Genomic DNA, 8,097 nt, shown 5'->3' on the forward strand with positions numbered 1-8,097 from the left:
GCGGCCGACTGCTGTGCTGGGATTGACGCCGGAGCTGTTGCCACGCCATGTGCAGCTGTGCCAGCCTCTGGGGGCAGGTTCTGTAGAACAGGCTCACAACAGGATTCTGTATGGCTTATCCCTAGAGGTATGCATGGCACCAATAATCCCACTTCCAAGTGGCCAGTATACACATGGGACCCTTTCTTGTCCAAGCCAGCAGCACCTTCCTCGTCTGCAGGCAGGAAGATATCCAAAGAAGTTTTCAACACGGCACATGATACACGCTCTGGCTGGTAGAGGAGCGTCTGGTAGTTTTGCAAGCAGCGGAAGCTCCTCTTAAGCACGCCGAACCTTGTGAAGGTGTATGCCTTGTATAATCTTTCTGGAGAAGCCGGACTGGCACTCCATGGAACTGGCAGCCACGTCTCTAACAGGTGCCCCTCTCACCAGCATAACCGAAATGGCACGCTCTTACGCACATTCTTCGTCGATGCTACAACAGCCTCATAAACTTTAGCACCCTAACTGACACAGTTTAAGAGTCACATCAAGTTGCTCAATTCCAGGTTTCGCTGACAATTACATTCATGGGCGTGCAGACAATGCATGATTGGACGTTTCAGCAACACTGCTGTAAGGACAGCCTTGCACTTTATATCGGTATAAATGATTCCCCATTCCTACTCAATACAGGCACCAAACACGAGCATTCCCATCTCCGTTTCTTACGTAGGTATTTCAACAATGTACTACGTGTCTTATGTTTCAGCTTAAAAGCGCAAGAACGGCAATACACGTGAGGCATGTGGAGCGTAATGTAATTTACCTTGCGAAGAGCAGCGCGTCTCATTGTAATGAATTCGATGTCTCGCAGCAGGCCTGCCTCGACCTGTGTGCAGCAGAGAAAGCCGCCAGAAGAATCATAATGCAAGATCCTAGGCAGGGAAGTTCATGGCCCAAATCGTATTGGCATCTCATATCTAAAAACAGGACGTCACAAGGCTACTCGTGGACGCCCGATGTGCCGTCGACAAACCCGACGACGCCGTGTATGCTGCAGTCCTAGCTCCGCGCCGCACACGCTTTCGAACGCTTTCGGCTGCTCGAGCTCGATGTTCGCCTCGTTGCCAGTAGCGACTTGGAAGCTTCTAGCAGTTCGGAAAAAGAGCCGTGCACACACTATCTACCGCCGCAGAGGCGGCGCACTCGGCCGCATTCTCTCAGTTCATCAAGTAGCACAGTTACTGTACTATATCTTTCTCGAGCAGCAACATGCGTCGAAACATCTTGCCCGGCGCATCAAACAGTCTTAATACACCGTCCTAGTGCGGCTTAGTGTGCCGCCGCGGCCGCTTCACGAAAACGCCGACCGCCGTAAAAATCGCCGCCATTTTCCCTTTGTGAGCGCGCACGAACGAGTCTTGAGCGGCTCGCGACGCTCACAACCTCCGCTCACAATCAGCCAGTGGCAAACGTCATCTCTTCAAGTGTATTCATGACGTAAACCGCAGCCGTCGATGACTTACTGAAACGCCACTCCCGCAGTGTCGCCCCTGGCCATTAGAATAATTTTGAGTGTGAGTGGTGAGCAGTCTGTAATTCGGCCCAAGTAGTCAATATCTTTTCAAGTGATACAAACCAAGAAAGCGTGGTTTCCGTCGTTTGTTCTTTTAATACCTAGAGGAATGTGCGGAAGGGATTTACCTATTCCCAGTCACAACCCTGAGATGCAGTGCAAATAAACTTTCCGTTGGCAACTATATATACCCCATGAGCGACAAAATCACCACAGCAAAGGTGTTCTAGCCAGATTTCCTGTGTTCATCGATCAGCAAGGTTTACAGTTGCTGGCCTTCGGGACGAATAAGCTTGCAGCGAGCCCCCAAGAACTCTAAGCGTTAGGTGAAACGATAAGCATCGCGTGACCCGGATAGCTTCTAGATGACCGATGCTTTTAGTCAGAAGGACCCAATAAAGTTACTTTGAAAATAGTTTTACTGCGCAATGAGCAAGTGATGCAGTGATCCAACCAAGAACAAAACAAATAACACATTGTTATACGTTATCGTATTTTTCATGGCGCTATTGCAAGAAATGTCTAAGAGCACTATGATGGCTCACCATTTACGCGCTAGTGAACATGACAAAGTAAATGAAGCAGTAGATGTTTCTAAGCATCACGAGTAAAACGAGATTTGGGACGACAACCTAATCCCTAACGCAATCCATGCAGCTGCGCACGCATCTCTAAAAGAAGCAACTCGCGAAACATAAATGGCATCCAATACCGACAAAAATTCTAAGCCTATAGCCTCATACTTTTCCGCATCAAATTGAGATGCACAGCCGAGACACGGTTAGTGGCGGGTGTTATTTAGGGCATTACTGTCGGGCTTAAAGGAAGGCATGGGTACGATTGTTTCTTTCTTTTCGTTCCTTCTTCTTCACAGAGGTGTTTCATTTTACTTCTTGAATTCAGTGAGAGAGCTCCCCGCCAAATATTTGAGGTTCCCACCATATAACAACAACTTATCCTTTAGTCTCGAGCTGTGTAATATTTATCTCGACAAAGAGCCCTAAAGGCGACCTGTCCGATAAACTGAATTGCTAGCTCATGAGTACTCTTTCAAAAAAAGAAAGAATTCAAGATATAACCGGACATCTCTAACGAAACTAAAAATGCCGAATCGAGATAACATCATGGTGTTAAGAACTTTGGGACATAGTTAAATTTTATCATCTTCGGAGATTAACGTATACTTCAAAAAGATATAATGAAGTAGTACAGTTGCTGCAAATACTTGCAGTAAATGCAGCTGGTTTTAGTGGCAAATAGAAATATTGATTATTGCTACAGTCGTAGTATTGGAAAGAGTACCAACTGAGGGCACCACCACCAGCAGCACTCGAAATGCAGGATTAGCAGTACAATTGTAGTAGATTAAGCAGTAGAATAATTTATTAGGAATAAAGTCGTCTGCCGATATGGCGGCTTCCAGTGGCGGCTGTCATCCCATCATGGCGCACCTGCTTTTGGTAAGTATTAGCTGTTTCAGGTGTTTCTCAATGTGATCGGAATGTGGTTCTGACTTTTAGGGCGCTAGAATTGTACCGGCCCTCGACAGATATTGCGCGTGAATGGGATGGTTACGACTCCCATAGAATAAGATCGTAATAATTTTTTAAGGTACATGCAAGATAACACAGTAACGTCTACGTAATGTCTTGTGCAGCAAGCATGCCTTAGAATGTGTGGGGGCAGCTATTCTGGTCTCAAAGGAGGTGCCCTAGACTCTCTTCGCAAGCTCAGCAGGGAGTCAGCTATGTGTAGATAAGAAATGGGGTAGCCGTTTGGTGCCCAGCTTTCGCCAGTTAAATAATTAGAAAGGTTTGGAGTCGGACATAACAAACAAAACAAACTTTATACACAGCACGAGACCGTGCCGAGAAATTCATACTAATAGTTATAGGGGTCATGAAAGCTACCAATAAAGGATAAACAGATAATTGCGTTTTACTCCATGCAGGTAAAAATATAATTCCTCCAAATCTGAGCTCATTAGATGCAATAAATATTGTAAAATGAAATTTATTATTAATAATATTGTTAATATTATTATTATATTATAATTCCTTACGAATATTGATGCCTGGACACCATTGGCGACTGACGTCACAGCGGCATGTGAAACCCATGTCATCTGTTATTCGTGGCGTCGACTTCACACTTGCATGCAAGCCATAGAGGGTGGTCGCTGAGAAATGTTTTCTTCGGCAAAATGTTTTTATTTGCATATTTCAATTTTTAGAAGCCTTAATTACTATAGTATTCGACCTTAATTTTCTCCTTTTTGGAAAAGTTTGTTCAGTCTGCCACGACCCGCACACTGAAGCATGCGCCGCCGCATACGCTTCATTCCCATCACTAGAAACCTCAAAGCGATACTAATGCGGTACACTGCACGCACCCAACAAGAGCCTCCCAACCGCCGCCGTCTGCGTCTCACCCCCTCCGACGCCGCGACTGCACCCGACTCCCGAACCTAACCTTGCGTTTTTCTAGTGCATGTCCAACAAATGACTAGTTAGTGTTTCAGTGTATGCATATTGATTTAGTATTTAGTGTGTGAGCCCTCAACTCCCGCGGAAATGCGCCGATTCTCGGATTACGATTGCGCCCCCGGCGTGTTTGTTTACATAGCTCTTGTATTGACTGGATGTATGCTGCTCGTTCGAATGGAATAAAATGCAAGCTGATCTAGCAATACCAATACTATCCGCTTCTTTTCGCACGGGATGCTCCTTTATTTGTTCACAAGCTATACAACTGCGCTGCAAGAAGCGCCGTCGATGCTACGTCCCCTGCCTGCCCCGGGTACCCACAAGCGGAGCCGACAGGTGCCGGCTGCGCCCGCCAGAGTCACATAGGCGCTGTCGACGATTCCAGCTCAATGTGTACGCGCTCTGTGATGCTATCAGTCATTGATTTTGGCCAACTATTGCCAGAACTGCACTTGATGGCCACATGCAGCCGCTAAAGCTTATGAATGCGCGCTTCGTAACCGCCGAAACTCTAGACCCGAGCCCCGCGTTCTCGTTCTAGGCCTACTCGTCGCCGAACGGGCCTGCAGTTCGGCACGGACTAACATTTCTGGCCGAGCTCATTGCTGAAAAGAAGGGGGGACATATGAAGTGTGGCTGCTTTTTTTTTTCCTTTTCTAACATGATTATGAGATACAGACAAGCGCAGCTGTTCAAGCCGTTAAACCATCGGGCGTCAGGAGGAGGAGGAAGATGAGGAGGAAAGGCAGCGAGGTTAACCGGTAAAGGAACTGGTTTGCTACCCTGTACTGGGGGAGAGGGGTAGATGGGTATAAAAGTTGTGGGTGAGAGAGGGAGGGGTGATGACAGTACAGTTACATCACAGACATGTCATGTCACGTATCACGTAACATAAAATATCATAGCCTTTTGATCAGTCCTGTGCTTTTCATAAAGCGGAGCAGTGCCTGGGAGGCCTTCATCGCAGACGATCGCCGTGGCCAGGGACCTAGGATCTTAATTTTAGTTAGTGGGCGTCCATCTAGACGCTCCAGCGCACGGCATAGGCACCGTCTTTCCTCGCTGTATATGGGGCACTCACAAAGAATGTGGCCTATAGTTTCTTCTCACCCGCAGTTTGTGCATGCAGGGCTATTTGCCATACCTATCACAAAAGAATAAGAGTTTGTAAATGCTACACCAACCCACAGGCGGCACAGCAAAGTTTCTTCACATCGGGGTAGGCCAGGTGGAAGCCGGAGCTTCAGGTCAGGGTCCAGGGATTTTAAGCGGCAGTTCGCAAACTGGTCAGAATTCCACAAGGAGAGTGTGTGTTCCAACGCAATTGCGCGAAGCCTGCCCGCTGCTTCTGCCCTGGAACATGGAATCAACACACAATCGCCGCCTTGGTGGGCTGTTCATGCGACCTCGTCCGCCCGGAGATTGCCCGCTATGCCGCTGTGTCCTGGAAGCCATTGGTAGATGATGTCATGTCCTCCATTTATGGCATAGTGATGAAGTTGTCGTATTTCCGCGACGAGTTTCTCATGGGCTCCACGGTGAAGAGCCGCTTTTAAGGCTTGCAGAGCTGCTCTTGAATCTGTGAAAGTAGACCATCGTTGAGGGCTTTGCTGACTGATATGCCTAATAGCGACACGTAGAGCAGTTAGTTCTGCGGCTGTTGAAGGAGTACGGTGAGTTGTCCTAACTTTTATTTCTGTAGTAGATGCGGGTATGACCATGGAGCCTTAAGAACTCACGGCATTCACTGAACAGTCGGTGTAGACGTGCATACGATTTGCATGGTACTCATGGAAGTATTCAAGAGTGATTTGTTTTAGTTGTGTTGGTGATAGGCGATAGCTCGACCTTCTTCCTGATGCCGGGTATTGAAAGAAGCACGTGTGGTTGATGCAGGCTCCACAGTGGAGAGGCGGTCTAGATGCGGGTGTAAACTGCGACGGCAGAATAGCGCGATGCACATCAACAGTCTCTGTAAACGATGTACGCGGCATGGTAATAGGAAGACTGGCCAAATGATGACAGGGAACCCGGGTGATGTGTCGGAAATGTGCCCTCAGGGCGTCAACTGTTAGGTAGGTAGATATTGGATGCTCCTGAGCAATCAAAATGGTAGCCGCCGCAGTGGCACATTTCGGCAATCGGGCGTCAAGGTCTCGCTCGACCTATGATCTGAACAAAACAGATCGGGTGACCGTCCGCTGATCAGCTCCGCCGTCATCGTGGGGCCGAAAACCTCACACTATGACTGTAGACGATCATTGGTCGTTCTGGCATCGTCGTCGGTGTAATGAGAAAAACTTGTGCCTCGATAAGCTAAGGAGCCTAACCGCGCTACCCACTGTCTGCATGGGAGAGTGCCTCTCTGCCAAAGAAAGCAACATACCTTACTCTATATCGTCTTTGTGCAGTAAAACGGTCATCAAATATTTCTGCACGATGGACGACCACAGTGCTAATCTTCCAAGAAAGAAAAAGAGACGTGTACTTTGATGTTGCAGCCTGCAGGCAATGACGCGCTGCGCCCTCTATTCGTCCGTGACGGTGCCCAAGAATTTCACTATGACTTGCTGACGCGTTGTATCACTCGCTAGCTTGCCAAAGCGAGGCAACCTCAATACAAGGGCGCGCCCCATCTGTCTGTTACAAAGCGCTAAGGCACCCGCGCACATACACGTACCACGGCCGTTCGATGGATGCGCTTCCATCGAGCGGCCATGCACGTACATTTCGCTGTGCAAGCGTCCTTTCTCCGTCGCGCCGAGATGCGCGCCTTCATTAGTATGGCGCGTCGGTATTTTCTGAAAGTGACTAACCACTTCTTCCCTGACTGAGTCATTGCCTGCACAGAAGGTTGATGAGGGGGTGAAATTGCTGTGCGCAAGGTCCGCGCCCACATCCTTCACGCTGCGCTTACCTAATGCTAATGTGCGCTGATTTCGTTACAGCTATCTAAACCATTTTCAAGGAGCAAATTAAAGGAAACTAAACGCTCAGATATACTGGTAGTGTAAGGTGTAATTCCTCTCATGCAATGCATGATGGAGGACAGGCTATACTAGGGGCTCGGTACGATAGGAAATATCTGCAGCAGCTTTCAACATGCTTTGTAGCGTAGCTTGCACCGCTGGTTTCTTATGTGCATTGCAGGTCACGCTGGTTTAAATGCTTTGTCCCTAAACATAAATTATAATTTCTCTTTTTACTGCCACATAAGTTGGCAACAGTGCATGTAGTATAGTATGTATAATTAGCATAAAAGAAAGTTCAGGGCTAGCGTTGTTTCTTTTGATAGCTTTTTTATTTCTCTTATATAATATCTGTTTGCCACCTTATTACTGGCTGACCATTTCATTCATCTTCCTATTTTTGTATGAAATTGTTATCATAAATTTGTCTTTTTGAATTACTTCAGCTTTATACCTTCTTGATTCTTCATCAGGTTTTGTACCTATGAATGCATCTCCTGATTGTCTGGAAATGCCGCCTGTTTCGTAAGTTTCTTTTCTTCAAACCAGGATGTGAGTATTAAGTTTGTGGCTCCTTTTATGCCTTAAGAATACTCCACCATGATTTGCAGAGTTCGAGAGCGAACCAATAAATCTTTTGCTCCTTTTTCCCGCTACATTAAGATCCGCTGCATTGACCGCCACCAAATTCAGCGCCATTTATTTACTGCAGCGAGCAGCCAGCACGACTTTTCTCGCCTTCACCGCCAGACGTGCTATCACACTTGCTTCGCTGTCAGTGATCTTTGCAAAGATTCCCCCGCGCTAAACCGAACGATCGAAGATAGGGAAGGCAAAAATTTGGAACATACAAGACTGCAGGAAAACATGCAGAAAGCATAGCCTAAGAAGCTGCTGAGATAATCGACTCTTCAAAAGCATGGCAGAATGAAGCTTCTCAGTTTGCGGCACCGCTGGCTACAGTCTGGTTTCGAGGAATGCAATGGTAAAGGTTGTTAGAGCGAGAGCTGTACTCGGCGGGGCTACAACTATCGAGTTCGTCGGATGTCTGCGAATGACCATGAGCTCTTTACGACGTCCCACC

Source organism: Amblyomma maculatum, chromosome 6, assembly GCF_055883805.1.
Source record: "Amblyomma maculatum isolate TAMU_Amacu chromosome 6, ASM5588380v1, whole genome shotgun sequence".
Taxonomy (NCBI): domain Eukaryota; kingdom Metazoa; phylum Arthropoda; class Arachnida; order Ixodida; family Ixodidae; genus Amblyomma; species Amblyomma maculatum.